At 47.6% G+C, this 21,918-nt stretch overlaps 1 protein-coding gene and 1 long non-coding RNA gene across 9 annotated transcripts in view; one reads left to right on the plus strand and one right to left on the minus strand.

The window, feature by feature from the left end:
* The window catches only part of ANO10 (anoctamin 10), a 285,102-nt gene that overhangs the window by 231,480 nt on the left and 31,704 nt on the right, over positions 1-21,918 (minus strand). For 3 of the 8 annotated variants that reach the window (XR_009611897.2, XM_078432533.2, XM_060638070.3), the window contains exon 1: positions 5,777-6,107. The exons of 1 other annotated variant lie outside the window; for it this stretch is intronic. The gene's annotated coding sequence lies outside the window, so the exon portion shown is untranslated. Of the gene's footprint in view, positions 1-5,776; positions 6,111-21,918 lie in introns of those variants that run through there. 4 more of the 8 variants (XM_060638069.3, XM_081790141.1, XM_060638061.3 and 1 more) reach the window with 4 other exon arrangements.
* On the plus strand, positions 5,948-17,901 carry LOC144612811 (uncharacterized). The gene is made up of 3 exons (XR_013549965.2): positions 5,948-6,057; positions 16,682-16,729; positions 17,530-17,901. It is a non-coding gene; the product is annotated as an uncharacterized LOC144612811 (long non-coding RNA).

Raw genomic sequence — 21,918 nt, forward strand, 5'->3', positions numbered from 1 at the left:
AGGGAAGTTCTCAGGTATGATTTGTTCAAGTGCACCTTCAGCCCCTTTCTCTCTCTCTCTTCCTCCTCTGGAATTCCTATTATACAGATATTGCTCCGTTTCATTGCATCACTTAGTTCTCTAATTCTCCCCTCATAGTCCTGGATTTTTTTCTCTCTCTTTTTCTCAGCTTCCTCTTTTTCCATAATTTTATCTTCTAATTCACTTATTCTCTGCCTCTGCAATCCAAGCTGTGGTCGCCTCCATTTTATTTTGCACCTAATTTATAGCATTATTTAGCTCCTCATGACTATTTCTTAGTCCCTTGATCTCTGTAGTAATAGATTCTCTGCTGTCCTCTATGCTTTTTTCAAGCCCAGTGATTAATTTTATGACTATTTTTCTAAATTCTTGTTCCGTTATATTGCTTAAATCGTTTTTGATCAATTCGTTACTGTCGCTACTTCCTGGAGTTTCTTTTGAGAATTCTTCCATTTCGTCATTTTGTACAGTCCCTGGAGTGGCGCGGAACTGCAGGGCACTTCCCCTGTACTATCCCGAGTAACTTGTTTTGGTGGGCGGGCTGCAGCCAGACCTGATGTCTGTCCCCAGCCCACTGCTGGGGCCACAGTCAGACTGGTGTGTACCTTATCTTCTCCTCTTCCAGGGGCAGGACTCACTGTGGAGTGGGCTACTTGCACACTGCCAGGCTTGTGGTGCTGCTTCGATGGGATCTGGCATATTGGCCAGGGTGGATCCGCAAGGTGCACAGGGGCGGGAGGGGCAGGCTCAGCTCGCTTTGCCGTCGGTGGTCCTCTGCAGGAGGGGCCCTGCAGCGACCGGGAGGGAGGCAGACCCGTCGGAGGGATGGATCCACAGAAGCACAGCGCTGGGTGCTTGCACGGTGCAAGCAAGTTCGGTGAACTGGTTCCCTTTGGGGTTTCGGCTGGGGGATGGGAGAGGGAGATGGCGCTGGCCAGAGCCTTTGTTCCCCACGAGAGGAGCTCTGTCTTCCGGGGCTCAACAACTCTCCCTCCCGTTGTCCTCTAGCCCTCTCACTCTCCGAGCAGAGCTGTTCACTTTTAACATTCCAGATGTTAAGTCCCACTGGCTGTCAGAACTCACGCAGTCCGGCCCCTCCACTTTTGCAAGCCAGACTCGGGGGCTCCGCCTCGCCAGGCGGGCTGCCCCTCCACCGACCCGGCTCCCTCCCGCCAGTCCCTGGAGCGCGCACACCTCTCCGGCCTTCCTACCCTCTTCCGTGGGCCTCTTGTCTACGCTTGGCTTTGGAGAGTCCGTTCTGCTAGTCTTCTGGCGGTTTTCTGGGTTATTTAGGCAGATGTGGGTGGAATCTAAGCGATCAGCAGGACGCGGTGAGCCCAGCGCCCTCCTACGCCGCCATCTCAACACCAGCTAACTTTGGGGTCTTTACATGGGCTACTCCTTGAATTCTCACACCAACCCCATGAAAAAGAAACTCTTAACACTTTCATTTAGCAGATGAGAAAACTGAAGTCAAAGAGGTTAAGGAGTTTTTCCAATGTCACGTGGTAGCGAGCAGAAGAGCCTAACCTCAGGCACCCTGAGGCCAGAGTTCACACCCTTAACCACGTGTGGCTACACTCACGATTCACTCCATACTGTGTGCGTTTGAATAAATATCCCATCGATGATTAGGCAGATATATCTCTCCCAACTGTCATGTCTAGGTAGTAGGATTTCAGATGACTGTTATTTTCTTCTTTACGTTTCTCTTTTTGATTTGAATTTTAATAGGCAAGGGTTTTTTTCTTATAATTAGAAAAAAAATGGCTTTTACACTTGTAACACAGTATAGAGGTCCGACATTTTAAAAGTAAGGGTAAAATGTACCCTTTAGGAAAGGCCAAACGATACTTTTTAAAACTGTATAATACAAGATAATTTGCTTTAGTCCCAGATTAAAAACACACCAACTTTGTAAAAAAGAAGTTGCCTAACTGTAAAGATTGTTTTGAATAAAGGCTCGATAACAACGAAAAGCCTTCCGTCCAACAGTATATAAAATGAAACGGCTCCGCACATAGGCACATCCCCTCCTATCCAGAAGGAGGCGGCCAAGAGCGCCAGTGGAGCTGGGCAACGATAGAATTTTTAGAGCAGGAGGAGCCTTAGGGGTCACTTAGTCCCATGACCTCACTGTATCATATTCACAAGGTCCGAAATCACACAACCAGCGTGGCAGATACAGACTGAAGTCCAGTGCTCTTTGAATGAAACCAGCAGTATGAAAAAGACCTTTTCCTTTTTTTTTCCTTTCTGTGAACTTAGTCAACAAAGTCAGTTTTACAGTCTTGTCATTGGAAGAAACGTCGGGCCGGCCACGCTGGGCAGCTGCAAGCCTAGCTCCCTGAAAGTCTCACAGACTAAGTCCAGGGCCCGTGTTGGTTGGACTCCGCTCTGAACCATGCCAGGTGGGAAAAGAGTGTCCGTGAAGGCTTGTTGGTGGAGCTCGGGAAGCCTTGATCCCTCTGAGGCTCCAGCACATAAAATGCCCTCGAGGCTCAACACTGTTGGCGACAGTCCTCGAAGGCCCACTCTGCTCTGTTCACGCTCGCTTTCAGCTGTTCTGCGCTCGGGCCGGCCACCGTGCCACAACGTACTTACCACCCTGGTGACCTAAGACGCCCCTCTCCCGACGCGCCACACTTTCTGTGCGGTCTTCTTCCTGTCCCTGTAACCCACCGAGGGGCACCCATCGCTCAGAGAATTTCTGTCTCTATATAGGAACACCTCTGGGATGCTCTCTCCTTGGGGGATCCCTGCCCCTGTGCTCTGCACGCAGCAGGGTGCAGGTATGGAGCACTCAGTGTTGTAATTCACTGGCCAGCGGAATCCAGGCCTGTGCTAAACCGCTTCTCCCCACCCGCGGGCTCAATGGCATGAAGAGCAAGTCTAAGGCAGTAAAAACGAGAAGCCTCAGGGCAGCCTTGGCCTAAGCTGAGTTCTGCAACCTGCTTTGACCAGAGGGTCTTCATGGGAGCTTGGTCTACCATCATCACCATGCACATGACTAATAAATACACGCGACCAAAATACCAGAGGGGGGCACGTGAGGGCGTTAAGTGTGGGTACAGAAAAGAGGCTCGTGGTCCCAGTGGGGGCCAATCTAAAAAACAACGATCCAACATATGTAGTCTTCTTGGGCACTGGATGGTACAACGATTTCTGCAACCACAACCAATTTCCCCCTTTCACCCAAGCTGTCAACCAGGACAGCAGCCAGGAATGACTAAAAGGCACAGCATACAGGTTCCAGAGACACTCTGGGGCACAGGACAGCCGTCCCAAATTCTGTTCTTACCGTGTGTTGTATTGCACACAGCGCCAAAGAGAGGCCTAAAAACGAACTGGATTCAGGTGCTGTTACATTAGCTACTGCAATCACCTGCCTACAGGAAGAGGTGAATCCTGACCATAGTGGCTGAAATGCGCATATGAAGATAAACACACTGTGAGTTCAGCCATGGGGCCGGGAGTACATGCATCTTTCATCAAGGATCAAGAAAAGAATAGGAGACTCTGTATTCTCTTCCTGAGCTTGGGGGTGGGGGGAGCCAATGGAATTATAAATCCAAAGGCTAGTTAGAAGGAAATGCACAGGTATCTTCAGAAATCACCGTATTTCAGACCCGAGGAGAAACATAAACCAAAATTACTCAGTCACGAAGCAGCACAGGAACAGATCATTGAGAGAAAGACGAAGGGCCACACTGATTGAGCTGGAAAATGAGAGGGACTTCCCGAGGAGAAAAGCTGCAATTTTAATGGCCGGGGCTAGATGGAAGGACAGGACCCTTCTGGAGGCCCTGAGGGTAAGAAAACAGAGCTGTCTTCTGAAATCTGCAACAGGCTGTTAATGACGAGGGCAACTGGGAGACACTCCTTCCTCGAGACCCAGGGCAGCTGCCTCTCCGAGTTACATAAGGTGTGCAAATCTGGGAGTGGTAAGTCAGCACACCGTACACACCCACCCGCACTAGAGTTTCTCGGCGACACTGATGAGGTAAGGAAGCTGGTGAGGCCCATGTGAGAAACACATCTGGGAACCTGATGGCATCAGGATCGCACCGGAAGATGCAGGAGAGGCGGGACAGACACTGGAAGGCAGCCTGGCCACCGCAGCCCAGGCCTAGGCCTAAAGAGATGCTGCACCAAGAAGGCCACCTCTGCACAGAAGCAGCCAACTGGGCCTTGCCAGGACTGACCGCCTCTCACTCACACTTCCTGTCTGCTCTGGAATCACGTCTGAAACCCTGGAGCAACACTGCATCTCACCTGCAAGCATAGCACTTGACTCAAAACTAAAGCTCTGATATGTGATAAAAGCATGAATCCATACGATGATCACCCACCATATAAAAAGACGTTTACGGAGAATTCTTAACGATCGGGGGAAATGCCAAGCGGGGGTAAAAGCAGACAACAAAGTAATATAACAATGTGACCCCAATTATGTAACACGTACATTTAATACACAATAAAATACAAAAAGAATGAAGGAGTATTGCACCAAAATGTTAAGAGGGTTGGTTAAATTACATGGGATTTTCATTTTCATCCTTATACTCTTCTCTCTATCTTCTAAGGTTCTACAATGAAAAAAAGTTTCACTGGCTTTTTTTTTAAGCACACACACCGATTTACTAGGCCCTTTCTATTCCCTTGCATTACTTTAAATCTTTTAAATTTCATCCTTCACCGGTAATTCTGCAATTCTTTCAGCAAAAGCTGGTCAGAACACACGTGATCTACTTCCCACGGTGAATTTAAAACTAGGTGTCCTCACAGAACAGGCCCTTAGAAAATATCTGGTTCTGTAAGTTAGTGGGAGACTTCAAAATGAAAGCAGGCAGAGAGTAAAGATGGGACTTTTGAAAAACGCCACAGGACTCGCGTTTTGGAAATTAAACTCCGCAGGATTTAAGGGCATGGGCCACAACTGTTTTGCAGTCCCAATAAACCTCCGCTGTACTTTTGAAGCCCGGAACCTCTGTACACCGTCTTGGCTGCTGGAACAGCCTTCTGCAGCAGACGGCGCGCACCGAGTCCGGCGCTGGGCAGGCACCAGGAAAACAGAAGCAGCCTATAGGAGGACAACTCGATTCCATCCACATTTCTCAGGTGTCCCAGGCACTGCCCCTGACTTGCACTTATTGCTTAAAAAGTACTACGTGTGCCAGTGGACACTGAGCCCGGAAACCCAATCACCCCGATGTGAAAGGGAGCATGACCCTGCAAGTTCGCTCCAGCCACGCTAGTTCGGACGTATCCCAAGCGTCCCTGCTCCCCAGGCGGCCCGAGAAACGTGAATCTTGGGCGCCGCTAGGCTGGTCCTTCCAAAAAACGTCCTTCCATAGGCTTGGCCGGCTTTCCCAACCCCACCCACGACCTCACTCCCCTGAGCTCCGAAGACCCCAAGGCCCCATCCTGACCAAAGTCCCAGCTTTCGGCTTCACCACGTTTCTTCCAATGCTCAGCCCTCCATCCCAGACTCCTATAGGCTCTCCCCAGCCCCCACCTGCGCCTGCCACCCCCCCCCCCCATACTTTCAGTCCTCCCTCCCCAACCCCCATCTGCGCCCATCCCGGTCCCACTTCCCCATTCCCGACACTGCCCCGGGGAGGAAGGGCTGTGGGAGGCGCCCCTGGAGGCGCGCCGCCGCCGCCGCCGCCAGGCAGCCGGGGCTCAGTCCCACACGGACCCCGGCTCCGCGCCGCCGACGGCGAGAGGGGCTGCGGGCCCCTCCCCCACTCACCGGCCGCAGCGGCGCTCCACGTCTTCGGAGGCGGGCCCGACGGCCGGCGCCACGGGGAGGCACAGCCGCGGACGCGCGAGGCGGGGGGCGGGCCGAGGCCTGCAGGGAGGGCGCGCCGGGCGCTGGGTGTGGCGGGCCTGGCGGGGCCCAGACTCCAGGGTGCGCGGGCCGGGCCGGACCGCGTCGGGACAGGCGGGGCCCGGCACTGCGTCGCCCTGAGCGGGGCGGGGCCTAGTGGGGAGTCCCTCCGAGGCCGGGGCGGGAACGGCTCCGGAGAAAAGGTAGGAAGGGCCTGGCTGGCTTTTGGCCGGGAGTGGGAACGCGGCGGGGCACGGGAGAGGCGTGCCTTGTGGGCTGTCACTCCCGAGGAGGGGCGGGACCACGGTGGGAGAGGCGCGCCTTATGGGCTGTCCGCGGCCGGGGGGCGGGGCCTCGTCGGGCGGTCCCACCGCGAGGGGGCGGGGCCACAGCGAGCGGGGGCGTGTCCTATGGGCTGTCGCTCCGAGAGGAGGCGGGACCACGGTGGGAGAGGCGTGTCTCATGGGCTGCGTTTCCGATGAGGGGTGGGGCCTCGCTGGGCCTTCGCACCTAGCGGGGGTGGAGCCTAGTGGAGACGCGGAGAAAAAAATACCGGTATCGCTGCTCTTACCAAAGACCTCCATTACTACAGCAATAGCTTTTTTAGTAAAAGCGGTAATCCTCTTCAGATTTCTTTCCTTTAGCGAAAACAGGTACTAACGTAGGTCTTTCGTTAACGGGAACTTTCGGAAAGCAAGGTTGTGCGAGGATTATTCTTCGCCTTTCAATTTACAGAAATGCTCTGCTTTCTGAGAGCCAGGGAGACCTGTATGCCTCTTCGCATTTTCCTCTGGCCGGTCTCTTGCAGTCCAGACCCCAATTTTCTTGTCACTTTCAAAAATCAGAACAAGTCCCCCGCCACCTTTCATCTCTCAGACTTCTTACTTTTCCCCTTTTCTCTGCCCTAGCCACGTTGGCCCCCTTCTCTTCCTAGATCTCACTCACCCAGCTCCCACCCCAGGGTTTTCGTCCTGGCTGTTCCCTCTGCATTCCTTAATTACGAAGACTGTTTACTTCCTCTCCTCCCTCCAGGGAATAGAATCCCACCTTCTCACTGAGGCCCTTTCTGATCATCCTGTGTAATACTTGCTCTCCTCCACGTCCCACCATCTACCCTACCTGCTCTCCTATATCTTTTTTTCACAGCACGCATCACCTAACATTTTATATTATTATGTTTACTGTCAGTCTCTCCCAAATGTAAGCTTCACAAGGGCAGAGATTCTTGTCAGTTTTGTCCGCTGATACATTCCCGGTGTCTGGAACGGCCTTCGATCCACAACAGGCAAGCAATAACCCTCAGTGGAACGAAAGAAAGCCACGAATGAACCCTTTATAAGGGTTCCCTCCATACACCCAGGTCAGCCCAGAGGAATGCCTCCAAGTCCTGCCGAGCCAGAGAAGTGAGATCTGCTCCTCCACACCTCTGCCCCTTTTCTGGGTCTTCCAGGTTCAGGACAGGGAGGAGGGAGACTGGGGAATGGGAACAGATGCTTGTCACTTGATAGGGGCTGTTTGTTATTCTTTCTAGAACCCCAATGCTCTGTCACGGGAGTTCACAACCTTACTGGTCATTTCTCACATGGCTGTCTTTTTTAGTAAGCCCTGCATGGATATGTCCAGAAGTTCTCTCTCTTCTGCAGATGGGGCAAATTGTTTGCGAGTCAATAGGTTTAGACATGAATTACTTATTAGGCTTTTTAAAATTGCAGTCTTGCTAAAAACTGAGAACAAACTGAGGGTTGATGGGGGGTGGGAGGGAGGGCAGGGTGGGAGGGAGGGCAGGGTGGGTGATGGGTATTGAGGAGGGCACCTTTTGGGATGAGCACTGGGTGTTGTATGGAAACCAATTTGACAGTAAATTTCATATATTAAAAAATAAAAATAAAATTAAAAAAAAATAAATAAATAAAATTGCAGTCTTCCTGTCTTTGCAACCCCTGAACTTGAATGGCCCTCCCTGAAGTATGACTTCATCTTCTGGCATTTATATGACCAGAAGGATTGGCGGGGGAGGGGGGACAAAATTGGAATGGAAATATAAAAAAATGCCTTTCGCATGGACAATCTCATTTCATCTCCACAATTAACAAATTAACATTCTGTGTTAAGTATGACAAATCAGTTGTTGGACAACACAAATGGCTGACCGGAGTGAGTTAATGACATGGGTCCCTGTATTAGTTACCTATTGCTGCATAACAAACCACTACACAGAATTAGGGATTCCCTTCCCTCTCCTTTTGGGGATTTCCTTCATATCTTCTGGCTCCCAGGACCTCCTCTTTCCAGTTCTGCTGGCCAGAAAGCTAAGGTTCTCTTGGAATTTCCTATGCTTTCTATCTCTCATGCACTTCTGTGCAATTGGGGCTGCTCTAAAGGCAGCCTTGAGGGAAGAGAGAGAAAAAAATAACAGGGATTCCCCTCGTGCTCTTTGCACAACAGGGGTCCCTTTTCCCACTTCCTCTGTCCAGGGGACAGGTGATCTTTCAGGGTCTCATTTCCCCATGACACTGTACTACCACAGTGCAGCACTGTGACTCTGACCGGCCTCAGGTCGGAGGAGGGAGAAGGAAAAACAGTTTTCACCACTTTCTCCAACTTGCAAAGCCTCTTTTGCATATTTTATCCAGAGGTTTTAGTAGTAGTCAGTGGGGGACACAGGCTGCAGTGGACTTACTCCATTCTGGCCAGATCTGGGATGGAACGTACCAATCTGAGAGATGACAACAGGTTTCAATTTGCCTTTCTCTTATGAGGAGTGTGAAAAAGACATTTGTATTTACTTCCCGTGAATTATCGTTCATATATTTTGCCAAATTTTCTTTTAAAAAAAAAAAATGTTTGTTTTGAGAGAGAGATGGAGAGACGGAATCCCAAGCACACAGCACGCTGCCAGCACAGAGCCTGATGTGGGGCTCAAACTCACAAACCTTGACATCGTGACCTGAGCCGAAAGCAAGAACCAGATGCTTAACCGACTGAGTCATCCAGGTGCCCATATTTTGTCCAATTTTCTACTGGAAAGAGAAGGTTTACATAATGGTAAAAAGAGTCCTCTTCTTAAATATGAATGTCAAGACTTTTTCTCAGCTTGCCATATCTTTTGACTTTCTTTATGCTGTTTTATTTGCTTGTGTTTTTGTTTTGTCTTGTTTTGTTTGGCAATGCAGATCTTTTCCATTTCTAATTGGTGAATTTTACCAAGGCTTTTTTTTTTTTTACTACTTAGTATTTCCAGGTTGTATCATACTTAGAAAGACCTTTACCATTCTTAGATCATTTTGAAAATGCTTCCATGGTTTCCTCTAAATGTTTCATGATTCACATTTTTCCTTTAAAAGGAAATTTTTTGGGGGGGGCACCTGGGTGGTTCAGTCAGTTGAGTGTCTGACTTCAGCTCAGGGCATGATCTCACAGTTGGTGAGTTCAAGCCCCACTTTGGGCCCTGTGCTGACAGCTCAGAGTCTGGAGCCCGTTTCAGATTCTGTGTCTCCCTCCCCCTCTGCCTGTCCCCCCGCTCACGCTCTGTGGCTGTCTCTCAAAAATAAATAAACGTTAAAATAAATAAATAAAAGGAAATTCGTCTGGGTGTGAGTTAAGCAGAATGGATCCAGCTTTACCATATATCTTGTTAGCTACACATTTACCCAACTTGATTTACTTAATCATACATCTTTCCCTTACTGATTTAAATGTCATCATTATCATATCATTATCATATACTAAATTTCCTTCTGTATTTATGGACTTTGGCCATATATCATTTTCTTTCTTAAAACTCTCCAATACAGGGGCGCCTGGGTGGCTCAGTCGGTTAAGCATCCGACTTCGGCTCAGGTCACGATCTCGCGGTCCGTGAGTTCGAGCCCCGCGTCGGGCTCTGGGCTGACGGCTCGGAGCCTGGAGCCCGTTTCAGATTCGGTGCCTCCCTCTCTCTCTGCCCCTCCCCCGTTCACACTCTGTCTCTCTCTGTCCCAAAAATAAATAAACGTTAAAAAAACCCAACAAAAACAACTCTCCAGTACAGTGAGAAAAGGCCAGTTTTTGAACCCCTTATTCCCATCATAACTGTCCAGTGCAGCAGCCGCTTAAAGCCTCACCTTCAGTAAACTGCTCATTCCAGGTGACCACAGGTGATATGACTTTTCCCACTGTGTGCCCTGGATTTGTAGAATCCGACTTTCCTCCAGTGACACCGTCTTCAAACCTAGCCGGGTCAGACCCAGTCCCAGAGTTCCATCTTGAGCGCCCGATGCCTGCGACCACCTCTAATACCAGATACAGCAAAACCTTGGGTTGCAGATCACTTATCTTGTGAGTGTTGCACAAGACAAGCAAGCATTTCTAATAAATTTGAACTTGATGAATGAGCAATGTCGTGTAATACGAGTAGGACGGGATGCCGACCGTCACATGATCCCAACTGAGCCGATGGTTCTTGAGATCTGCTCTGATCCAGGAACGCTTTGGATTCTAAGCACGTTTCCGGAAGAAATTACGCTTGCAAACCAAGGTTTTACCGCATGTGCGCGCCGGGGTTAGATCCACCCACAGCCACTGCCTGAACGCGGAGAATAAACACCTTAAAATGGGACTCTGTGATCTCAGAGTTGGATCCAAAAGCTGCCACAACCGCTACTGCTTCTTGGCACCCAGGAAGCTCAAGGAGACACTGGGACTTGCGCAAAGAAACCCACAACCTTCCTCTCCAGTGGGAGGGCCAGGAGCCCTAGGAAGATGGTTTCCTAATTTCCACTACCTGACTTCAAGTGAGCGCATCTAACTAAAGAGCCTGGCGTTATCTCTAGGCTTCCGACCACTAGACCTAGAACATCTTCACGTAAATCTTGCCCATTTCTTATGGAGTTTCTTCCTAGACAGTTTACCTTTCTCATTACTTGTGTAAATGAGAACTTTTCTTCCCGTATAGCTTTGTTTGGCTGTTGCCTATCATACGAACGTTAGTTTTTGTATAATAGTTTTATGACCCAAATAAAATCTTTTAGAGTTTATAGTAGTTTAGTTCTTAAAGATTCCCAAGTTGACAGTCACATAATCTGGAAATGACTACAATTTTCCTTCTTTCTTTTCTTGTTTCTGACTTTAAGGAAATGCTTCTGGTGTTTACTCAGCAAGTAGGAGGTTCACTTTGGGTTTGAGACAGAAAGAACCCATGAATTCTTATCTTATTGAAAGTGTTTTTACGTATCAAGGAAGAATGCTGAAAGTTTACCAAAAAATGCCTTTTCATCATCTGTGGAGATGTTCATGCGCCTTTTTTGTTAGCAATAATGAATTTTATGAATAGGTTTCCTTATTTAGCTTTTATTCTGAAGGAAATAGAGAACCACTGAGGAATTCTGAGCAGATGAGTGACATTATGTGACTCGCATCTGAACAGGATCACTCAGATAGATTCCCGTGTTGAGGACACACAGCAGGAACACAAGGTTGGAAGCAGACTATTGTAGTAATTGAGGCAAGAGAGGATTGCCCCACAGTGGGAGCAGTACAGCGATGAGAAGCAGATGGTTTCTAGAAATATTCGAAAGGAAGAGTTCTCAGGAACGGCAGACATGCTGGATGTGAAGTATGAGAGAATAAAAAGTCAGGTGACAGCTCTGTCGTTAACCGAGGTAGGGAAGACTGTGGGAGGAATGGGTTTGGAGGAGACTCCGGACCCCCGTGTTGGACACATTAAGTTTAAGATGCTTTGTGGAAAGCTGAGTTGGAATACAGGCCAGCAGTCAGGAGAGAGGGCATGGCTGGAGGGATGCATTTGCAGATTATCAGCACAGAGATGATGTCTGAAAATGCAGGCCTGAATGGGTCCACTAGAGGTGAGGAGCCATTAAGGAAGAGGACCAAGGACTGAGGCCCGGTCCTCAGCTCTAACAGTGAGAGTTCGGGACAAGAGGGAAAAAACAGCAAAGGATATTTGGAAGGACCGGTAAGTGAGATGGGGGGTAAGCTAGGAGAGTAGGAAAGGGGGTGTCTCAGAAGCAGGTGAAGAACAGGAATGAAGAAGGAGCTGTGCCACATTCTGAGAGCAGGTAAGGTAAGATGAGAAGTGGGAACGTGAAATAATATGACAGCACTAAGACGGACACATTTGGCCTGCCAATTATGGCAAATGTGCCTGAATCACTTGCGAATAAACAAAAAAATGTCCACATTGGATGAATTAAAACTCGGCTCTATACTCTACGTTAGAGACACCCTAAAATAATTTTTAGAGTTTTAAAATGGAAGGATGGGCAAAGGCACACCGGGCAAATATAAACACAAATGAAGCCAACGTCACGATTTTAATATGGTTGGATTCAGAGCAAAAAGCATCAAAAAAGACAAGGGGAATTTGGAAGGCTTATGTGTAGAATCCCCAGTGAGATAACACACTTGTGAATATAGATGTGCCAAATAACACTATTGTCCCTGCCTTGGGCGGGGCTTTGCTCCTGCCGTTCCCTCTGCCTGGAACACTCTTCCCTGGCGCACCGCCCACCCCTTCACTCCTCCAAGACTATTCACAATGTCATTTTCTCAGCGAGGCCCACTCTCGTCTCCCTATTCAGAATTGTAACCTAGTCTCTTTAATCCCTTCAAACTCTTTTGCTGTTTTCCTTCCTGCTCCCCGCGGCTCCTGCTGACTTCGCTTTAGTGTCTGTTCTCCCTTGGACTATTGCCAGTTTTCCTTCAATTCTTTGATGCCTTTTTTTCCCTTTCACTTCTCTTCCAGGTGCCACCAGCTCATGTTTGGGCTCCTGCCTCTCTTTCTCTCCTGTGAGCCGCTTGCAGGAGGCGTTGTTGGTAGGGTCCAGGTCCCTGGATGGAAGCTTTTCTTACGGCTCAGGATCGAGCGGGTGAACTGGCTTGGCCTTTACTTTCCTTCAGCCCCAAAATAGGCCCCTGGAGAACCGCTCATGGTGTGGTCCTCCCCCGTTCACCGGCCGACTGCTTCCTACCCCCGCGTGGTGGGTCTGTGTGCGTCCTCGTGCAGCCCTGCCCCCTTGCTCCCACCTTCACCCTTCACCCCTGCCTGCGGCTCCTCTGGCTGGGACTGGGCTCTGGGCACCCCCTACCCTGAACCCTCTCCCGCGGAGCGCCCCCGGCCCTCTCTGAGACCCGCGGCCCACCCTGAGCGTGCTTGCTCCGCTTCGCCAGTGTCCCTAATTCCTGCCACCGCCCTGGGTGCACTCCCGTCTGTTTGGGGTGGTTTTGAATTTCAGGGGTCTCCTGGTTTTGTCAAACGTGAGCGTTTTCGCCAGTTTGGGCTGCTGTAACAAAAATACCACAGACGAGTGACTTAAACAAAATAACCATTTTTAAATTTTTTCCACGTTGTTGTTGTTGTTTTTTAATCTTTTCCACTTTGATATCTGGGAATGAAACACAGAAATTTATGTCCATATACGAAAACACCTATGTCACCCCCCTAGAAATATGTAAACTATTTCCATCCTCCATTTAACTATTGCATACAAACCCCTATTTGCTAGAGTAGACAAAATATCATAGAGATATTCTTAATATCCTGGGGAAAATGTTGTTTTATTTCCACTGTGTTTTTACTGGAAACCTGTAATACAGAGTAATGACCGTTTGACATCTGCCAGATAACCAAGGACATAATTTGGCTCCCAGAGTTATTTCAATTTCCCGTCTTAGCAGGGAACAGGCTAAATGGCTAATGGCTCTTTTCTGTGTCTTCTCTGTATTGAATACATTGCCGGAATAAAGCCATTGAAGCAATAGAATTCCTCTATGAAGTTGCTCACCTGAAGAGAACTGCTCATCCTACATATCAGATTTGGATTGAGATGGGTATCTTCACCTATCAAAATCTGTATCATTAGTGTCGAGAACTACGAAGGGTATGACATTTTACCATACTTGTGAGCCAATAAGTTAACCTGCCATGGTTTCACGGATGCCAACAGAAGACAAGAAACTCCCGGGTCAGATATGGAAGACTTTATCATTCATTGCACAGCAGGCAGTGTGAGCTCTTTGTGTCAGTTCCCCAGAGAGGCGGGGGTGGGGGTGGGGTATGTGGGACAGCTCAGGTGAATTCTGCACACTCACTGGGCTTGCATCATAGCTCAGGAACTCTGAGTTTAAGGAACCCTGGTCTGTTAACCCGGATTTAACAAGCCTACTTGACCTTTACCTCTGAGGGAAACATTATCTTTATAATCCTGGACACAAGACAAACCTGCCCTCCGCTCCACACAGAGACGCTAGCTCTAGCTTCAAGGCTGTTTCTTATACAAACATCTTTCAAATGACAATTTGGAACAAAGACTTTCAGTGCCTTTACTCAGAAGATGTGCAGATATACAAATGACCCATGTGGAAGTATTTCCCAACAACTAGGATCAGTCTCGCTACCAACACAACTCATGAGTTTCTCAACCCAAGTACAGTTCACCCTTAAGCAACATGGAAGACAGGGGCACCAGCTCCCCAAGAAGTCAAAAACCTGTGTATAACTTTCGACTCCCCCCCAAACTTAGCCTACTACTGAACAGAAGCCTTACTGATAGCATAAACAGTCAATTAGCACATATTTTGTATGTTATATGGATTATATACTGTATTCTTACGATAAAGTAAGCTAGAGAAAATAAAATGTTAAGAGAATCATGAGAAAGAGAAAATACATTTACGGTAGTGTACTGTAAAATATCCACGTATAAGTGGAGCCTCACAGTTCAAACTTGTGTTGTTTAAGGGTCGGTTGTATATTCTACAGCCTACACAGGTAGCAGAACTTCAGAGTTAATAAGACTTTTTAAGAGGACAAAGGATTACTGGATTTCCTTTTCATACGTCTTTTATTTAAAAAAAAAAAAGGTTTTTTTAATGTTTATTTTATTTTTGAGAAAGATAGACACAGCATGATTGGGAAAGGGGCAGAGAGAGGAGACACAGAATCTGAAGCAAGCTCCAGGCTGCGAGCTGTCAGCACAGAGACCAACGCGGGGCTTGAACTCACGGAACTGTGAGATCAAGACCCGAGCTGAAGTCGGATGCTTGACTGACTGAGCCACCCAGGTGCCCCCCGTATGTCTTTTAATTAAAAACAACAACAACAAAGGGGCGCCTGGGTGGCTCAGTCAGTTAAGCATCCAACTTCAGCTCGGGTCATGATCTCACAGCTCATGAGTTCAAGCCCTGCGTCCAGCTCTGTGCTGACAGCTCAGAGAGTCTGGAACCTGCTTCAGATTCTGTGTCTCCCTCTCTCTTTGACCCTCCCCCCACTCACGCTTGGTCTCTCTCTCGCTCTCAAAAATAGATAAACTTTAAAAAAATTTTTAAAAAAAGTTAGATAACACAGATACTTAGTACAAAAGTAAAAACTGTAGGACAGTAGACAGAGAAAAGTAGGTCTCTCTCCCTAACCCCAATCACTCAGTTTCTCTCCCCAGAGGAAACCAACCTTCCTTGCCTCCTTCCTCCCTTCCTTCTTCCTTGCTTCTTTCCTTCCTTCATTCCTTTCTTCCTTCTTTCCTTCCTTCCTTCTTCCTTCTTTCCTTCCCTCCTATCCCCCCCACGCAAATACATAAGAGTTAGGGTGCATCTGTGTGTGTGTGTGTGTTTGTGTGTGTGTGCGTGTACGCATGTGTACTCGTGCCTTTCCCCTACGTGGAATTCTTGTCTACTCCTCCACGTATCCCCACCCGCCAGAAACCATCAAAATTAAGGCAGTTGAAAAAGGTTAATGGGCACTGAGGAGGGCACTTGTGGGGATGAGCACTGGGTGTTGTATGGAAACCAATTTGACAAATTATATTTAAAAAAAAAAGGCAGATGAAAAATTCTAAAACCAAAACCACTGCGATTTCATGCAGTGACTCTCAGATTCCTCCGTTGCTTTCTTCATGCACTCGCCACCGATGACCGCTCCCTGAGCTGACACACGCGTGGCGGAGCAAGGCATCCACACACCTAATTATAAGATAAAGAATGATGGGGTTCGGAGAGATAAATGAACCATAGGAGGTCGGAGGAGGAACGGAATGCTTGGAGCTAGAAGGATTCGCGGGAGGGCTGGCAGCGGGCATGACGTTCAAGCTGGCCTTGAGGAAAGGAGCCGTGGTCCTGTGGATATGTGTGCACTGAGGGGGAGTGGGGAGTATAGAAGTGGGCAGGTATTCGGGAAGAAGGAAGCATGAACAGATGTGCAGAGGTAGGAGAGCAAAGCATGCGCTAGGGAAACAGGGAGCAGTCCGAGGAGCTGGGGAGAGGGGGGGAGGAGTCATGACGAAGGACAGCAAAGGAGGAGGAACCGTCCACGGTGGGGGCCTCACAGACGATGCTGCTGACAATTACAGTCTCCTTGGGCAGGCGCGCAGCAACACGGCCCTTTCAGCCCCAGCACAAAACGAGAATGAAACTGAACCCACATGTCGCAGCCCCCATGTCCTTTATGACACCTTGATGCTGGCATCTACTTCCCTCCTTCACAGCAAACAAAGCTTTGGGAGCCTAGCTCGAGCTTCCAAGCCCCCGGGTCTAACTGTTGCTCAGAACTCACGTGCGATGTTGCTGCTCAACACCCTGGAGGGCCCTGACTGTCACTTCAAGTCTCTTCGTGTATCCTGGACAGAAATAATCCCTCCATCTGACTTCTTCCAACATACCCTACAGATATTACTCTGCTGTTTAAGGGTTGTCCAGTAAACCTAAGACCATGGATGAAAACGAACTGGGACTTTTCAAAATATAGCCCTTTAATGTATACGATGAAATATAAAATGACGTTTTAATGGCCTTTGACTTGATCTGACATCGTAATTTTGCTTTATTTTGTCCCCACAGTTTGCTGAGCTCCGATAGCTTCTCTTTGAGTAGTCCAGTGTGTGAGAGGTAAGTATTTTTCTATAGTAAATCCTTAACGTATAGACAAAAAACCATAAGCAAGAAATAGGGTTGTCCTAGCGTGGGTGTCCCCGGAAGCCGGCCTTGAGACGAAGATTGGGAGGAGAGCCAAGGAGCACAGGTAGGGGAGAAGAGAAGAGAGACTGGGAGGGAGGGCGTGTCATCACACAGGTCACTCCTGTGGGTGGGTGGGGTGGACCCTACTGGGCAACTCCTGGGCCAGTGGAAAACACACCTCACAATCTCCTGCCTGAGGACTGCTGGCCGGAGAGGTTAGTTCTCTGGTACCGTGGCCTCCCTCTCTGTTGCACGCCAGCGTGCCGACCCCCAGAGATGCCCTCAGGCAGGGGATGCAGATGTCGGCCACCGGAAATCGGGGGAGATGGACGCTCCTGGGGGGACAGGGCTGGGCTTGCCTGCATCTACTACATGGGCCAGTACAGGACCAGGAGTGTCCATTGGCTCGTATTCCCCATTCACAAATGCCCCCAGATTTGAGCTAATAGTCTGCGAGAGTACAGAAGTAGGTATAGAGATACACACCCAGGATTGAAAGATGTCTATCAAGTAACTTTCAATTTGTGTCCCATTAACAGAACCCAACAGTAATGGTTATATATAATGAATTTCGTGTTTTTTCAAAAATCCTTTCTTTACCTTGTAATTAGTATAATTATATTGCCTTGTATTTTTGTGTTAAACACATATTTTATTAAATATGGGTACTTCAAGTGTTTACTTAACATTTAAGTCTATTTTAATCACCTGCTTTAACATTTCTTTTTCAGGGATGCCTGGGTGGCTCACTCAGTTAAGTGACCGACTTCAGCTCAGGTCATGATCTCACGGTTCATGGGTTCGAGCCCCGCGTCAGGCTCTGTGCTGACCGCTTGCTCAGAGCCTGGAGCCTGCTTCGGATTCTGTCTCCTTCTCTCTCTGCCCCTCCCCCGCTTGTGCTCTGTCCCACTCTGTCTCTCAAAAATAAATAAATGTAGGGGCACCTGGGTGGCTCGGTCGGTTAAGCGTCTGACTTCAGCTCAGGTCATGATCTCACTGTCTGTGAGTTCGAGCCCCGCGTCAGGCTCTGTGCCGACAGCTCAGAGTCTGGAGCCTGCTTCCCATTCTGTCTCCCTCTCTCTCTGCCCCTCCCCTGTTCATGCTCTGTCTCTCTCTGTCTCAAAAATAAATAAACGTTAAAAAATTTTTTTTAAAATAAATAAATGTAATAAAAAAAAACCACTTTTCTTTTTTAAAGCATTGCGAGCCTCAAAGACAAAAAACAACCCAAGCTTCTGTCACCATTGGAAAGTCTCCAGTTAAACACCATAGAACGTGGAGAAATTAGGGGCAAAATTTAGAAGAAAAATGAAGGACTCGAGATGAAATGTCAAGGCCCTTAGCTCTCACCTGATTAATTAGGGGGCGGGGCCGCAGGGTTGTGTGCATTGCACCTGCCCTGGGTGGTGTCGTCTTGGGCTTCCAGGCACTCAGTGGCTCACAAGTGGAGAATGACTCTTGGAGTCTACTTTGTACACCCAACCTGATAGTTCCAACTGATCCAAGGGCCTCTCTTACGTCTTGCTTCTTATCTCTCATCTTAAAGAAAACAAATTGGAAGCAAACAAAAAAAAGGAACTCTTGTTGGATGATAAGTCAGAAAGTTGCCATTTGCCTCCTGGAGCTAGTGGGCCTTAGTACATGTTCTGAATACAGTATAAAAATATCACGGCCAAATGTCCATCGATGGATGAATGGAGAAAGACGTGATACACACACACACACACACACACACACACAATGGAGTGTTACTTGGCAATAAAAAAGAATGAAATCTTGCCATTGGCAACTACATGGATGGAACTAGAAGGTATTATGCTAAGCAAAATTAGAGAAAGACAAATATCATATGACTTCACTCGTATGAGGACTTTAAGACACAGAACAGATGAACACAAGGGAAGGGAAGCAAAAATAATATAAAAACAGGGAGGGGGACAAAACATAAGAGACTCTTAAATATGGAGAACAAACAGAGGGTTACTGGAGGCGTTGTGGGAGGGGGGGATGGGCTCAATGGGTAAGGGGCATTAAGGAATCTACTCCTGAAATCATTGTTGCACTATATGCTAACTCACTTGGATGTAAATTTAAAAAATAAAATAAAATAAATAAAAATAAAAAAATATATCACAGGCAGCAATTAATGAATAATCATGAAATCCCCAGAGTAGAATCAATCAGGTTTTTCTGGAAGCCTCGAGAGGGCTTACATTTATCTTTGTGGTTTTTTCAAATACAAGCTGATTAAAATGAGGTATCTTATTTTTCTAATTAAATTACGGTTTAAAAATTATTAATGTGACCTTTGTGAACACAAGCTCTAAGTTATTCCCGGGAAAAATGTGCCTTCTCTAAAATCAAATGTTTCAATAATCATCGACTCACTAGACCATAAGCTCATTTATGGATAACATTCCAACTAGCACTACAATCAAGGAGATGAATAATTGAGAGATAAATACATTTTATCACAAGCAAGTAGTAGTAGATGACCTTTGTTGAAATTATGCAATTTGTGTTAATTTTCTTTGACCAAAATTTACAAAAAATTAAGAGCTTTTTTGAGATATGTTCATAGAATGTTAAAAATAACACCAATTGGATATTTATATTACCCATTAAAGCATTTGTCATTTTTACGGGGTTTTTAACTGTCAAAATCAAAACAATTTCATGTATTATTGGATATCCAGTCTGTTCAATGGGATCTGGATAGGATACAGTGACAAATCTCTTTTTGTACCTTAGAATTTCTGAAAAATTAAATGCTTATTAAACCTGAATTGTGTATTTAATTTTTTAACGTTTATTTCTTTTTGAGAGAGAGACAGTGAGAACAGGGGAGGGGCAAAGAGAGAGGGAGACACAGAAACCAAAGCAGGCTCCAGGCTCCGAGCTGTCAGCACAGAGCCTGACGCGGGGCTCGAACTCACAAACCGCGAGATCATGACCTGAGTTGAAGTCGGATGCTTAACCAACAGAGCCACCCAGGTGTCCCTTGAATTGTGTAGTTAAAGGATAAAAATATTTAGCTCACAGGTACCCAGAGAGCAGTTGCTTGGCACATAGTGTGAAACAGTGGTCAAAGACCTGCCTCCCAGGGTGCACTGGGCAGGAGTTGTAGGGCCTCTGCAGCGTGGGGTAGTTTTCTTCACAGGTGCATGCATGGGTGTGTGCATGCGCGCGTGCGTGAGGGTGGCCGCACGATGGCACCGTCAAGTGAAGGGGTAAGAAAGGTTACTCTCAACAACTATTTTAGGCATCTGCCTATAGGACTTGTTGCCTCTTTAACAAATTACTCCCAGACATAGCAACTTAAAACAGTAAAATATTTATTATCCACCAGTTTCTGAGAGCCAGCAATGTAGGAGTGGCTTAGCTGGGTGGTTCTGGCTCAAGATCCCTCCTGAGGCTGCAGTCAAGATGTCAGCTGGGGCTGCAGTCATCTGAAGGTGTGCCTAGGGCTGAAGGATCTGCCCCCCTAGGTGGCTCTCTCTCGTGGCTGCTGGTAGGACATACCTCAGTTCCTCACACACGGACCTCATCATTGGACTCTGTATCTGTGCTGGTGACGTGGCAGCTGGCTCCCCGAAGAGGACAGGATCAGAGAGAGTAATCAGGAAGTTGTGATGCCCTTTAATAACCTAATCACCATAGTCATACCACCATTTCTGCATCCTTCTATTTATTAGAAGCAAGTCTCTAAGTCCAGCCCATTGTCAAGGGAGGGGAATTAGGTTCCGTCTTTGGAATGGCAGGGACAAAGAACTTGACATTTTATTTATTTATTTATGTTTAAGTTTATTTATTTGTTTTGAGAGAGACAGAGACGGTGTGAATGGGGGAGGGGGCAGAGTTAGAGGGAGAGAGAGAGAATCCCAAGCAGGCTCCGCACCATCAGCATAGAGTCCGGGATGGGCCTCGAGCTCTCGAAACTGTGAGATTATGACCTGAGCTGAAACTGAGAGTCAGCCACTTAACCAACTGAGCCACCCAGGTGCCCCTGAACTTGACATTTTAAATCAGCACAGTGCAGCAAGTCCAAGGATCAGATGATTCAGCCACCTTACCCTCACATTCCAGAGCTTTCTCACATCTGTACCTTTCTGGGTGTTTGTGGTATATTCCCGGCGCTAACGTTTAATACATACATCCTAATGCCACACAGCTAAAATAAGTTGAGGAATCAGTTTGTGATGAAAATGCTGTATAGACAATCCTGTTTTTTTCCAGAAGGTACAATCTAACACGTCAGAACACTGTCAACTATGAGCCTGTTTGGATGGCAGCCCAGTTCATTCTGAGAACTTCTCCGGCATTATTTTGTCATATCAACATAACCAGTTGTTTTTGGAGGCATGTCCTCAGCCTAAACTTGTCCTAAGTTGGGGCCACAGAAGTGTTTGCTGTGCCAAAGAGAGGAGGACACTGAGGAGGCCTGAAAATGACGTTTCTGGACAGTCACCCCAAAATGAACCACTTCACAACGATTTGCTGGAAGAACAAATACTTAAATGCATCAGTCATTAGACGCATTTATATTCAATGGGCTTAAATTTCACAGTACCTCTTAGTAGCGGTGGTGAACTTTGAGGGGATGGGGGGAAACGGTGAGAAGTGTACCCTCAGCTAATTGTGTGGAAAGACTGGACTTGAAGCAGCTCCATTCAGCCTAGTCCACGTTGGTGCTGTTTCCAAGCCAGCGCAAAGCATGGTAAAGAGAAGACACCTGATCAACGCTGACTGCATGAACAAACCAGCTGGCTCGGGGGGAAGCATCACCCCCTGGTCATGGAGAACTTGCCATCCCTGCCTGGCACCGGTTCTTCTCTCTTTCCCCGACCACCGGATCAGCACGTACCCTCTCCCTCCAGGCCTCCGCGCGAGAGTTTACACAGAGTGGGTGACTATCCCAGGCGGCAAGAAGAGTCTGGAAGGTCTGCTTCCAAAACTCCCATTCTCTCACCATACAGCAACAGAGTAGATGCACGCACACCCAAATAAAATGGTGACTTCTTTCACTTGCAGAATTCTGCCAGACAGGACTCTTTTAAAACCGGCTTCTCCCCGGTCACATTACATTGACAATTAATGTTCATAATAATGACCTTGAAGGT

The sequence above is a fragment of the Panthera onca genome, chromosome C2 (assembly GCF_046562875.1).
Source record: "Panthera onca isolate mPanOnc1 chromosome C2, mPanOnc1 haplotype 2, whole genome shotgun sequence".
NCBI classification, from domain to species: domain Eukaryota; kingdom Metazoa; phylum Chordata; class Mammalia; order Carnivora; family Felidae; genus Panthera; species Panthera onca.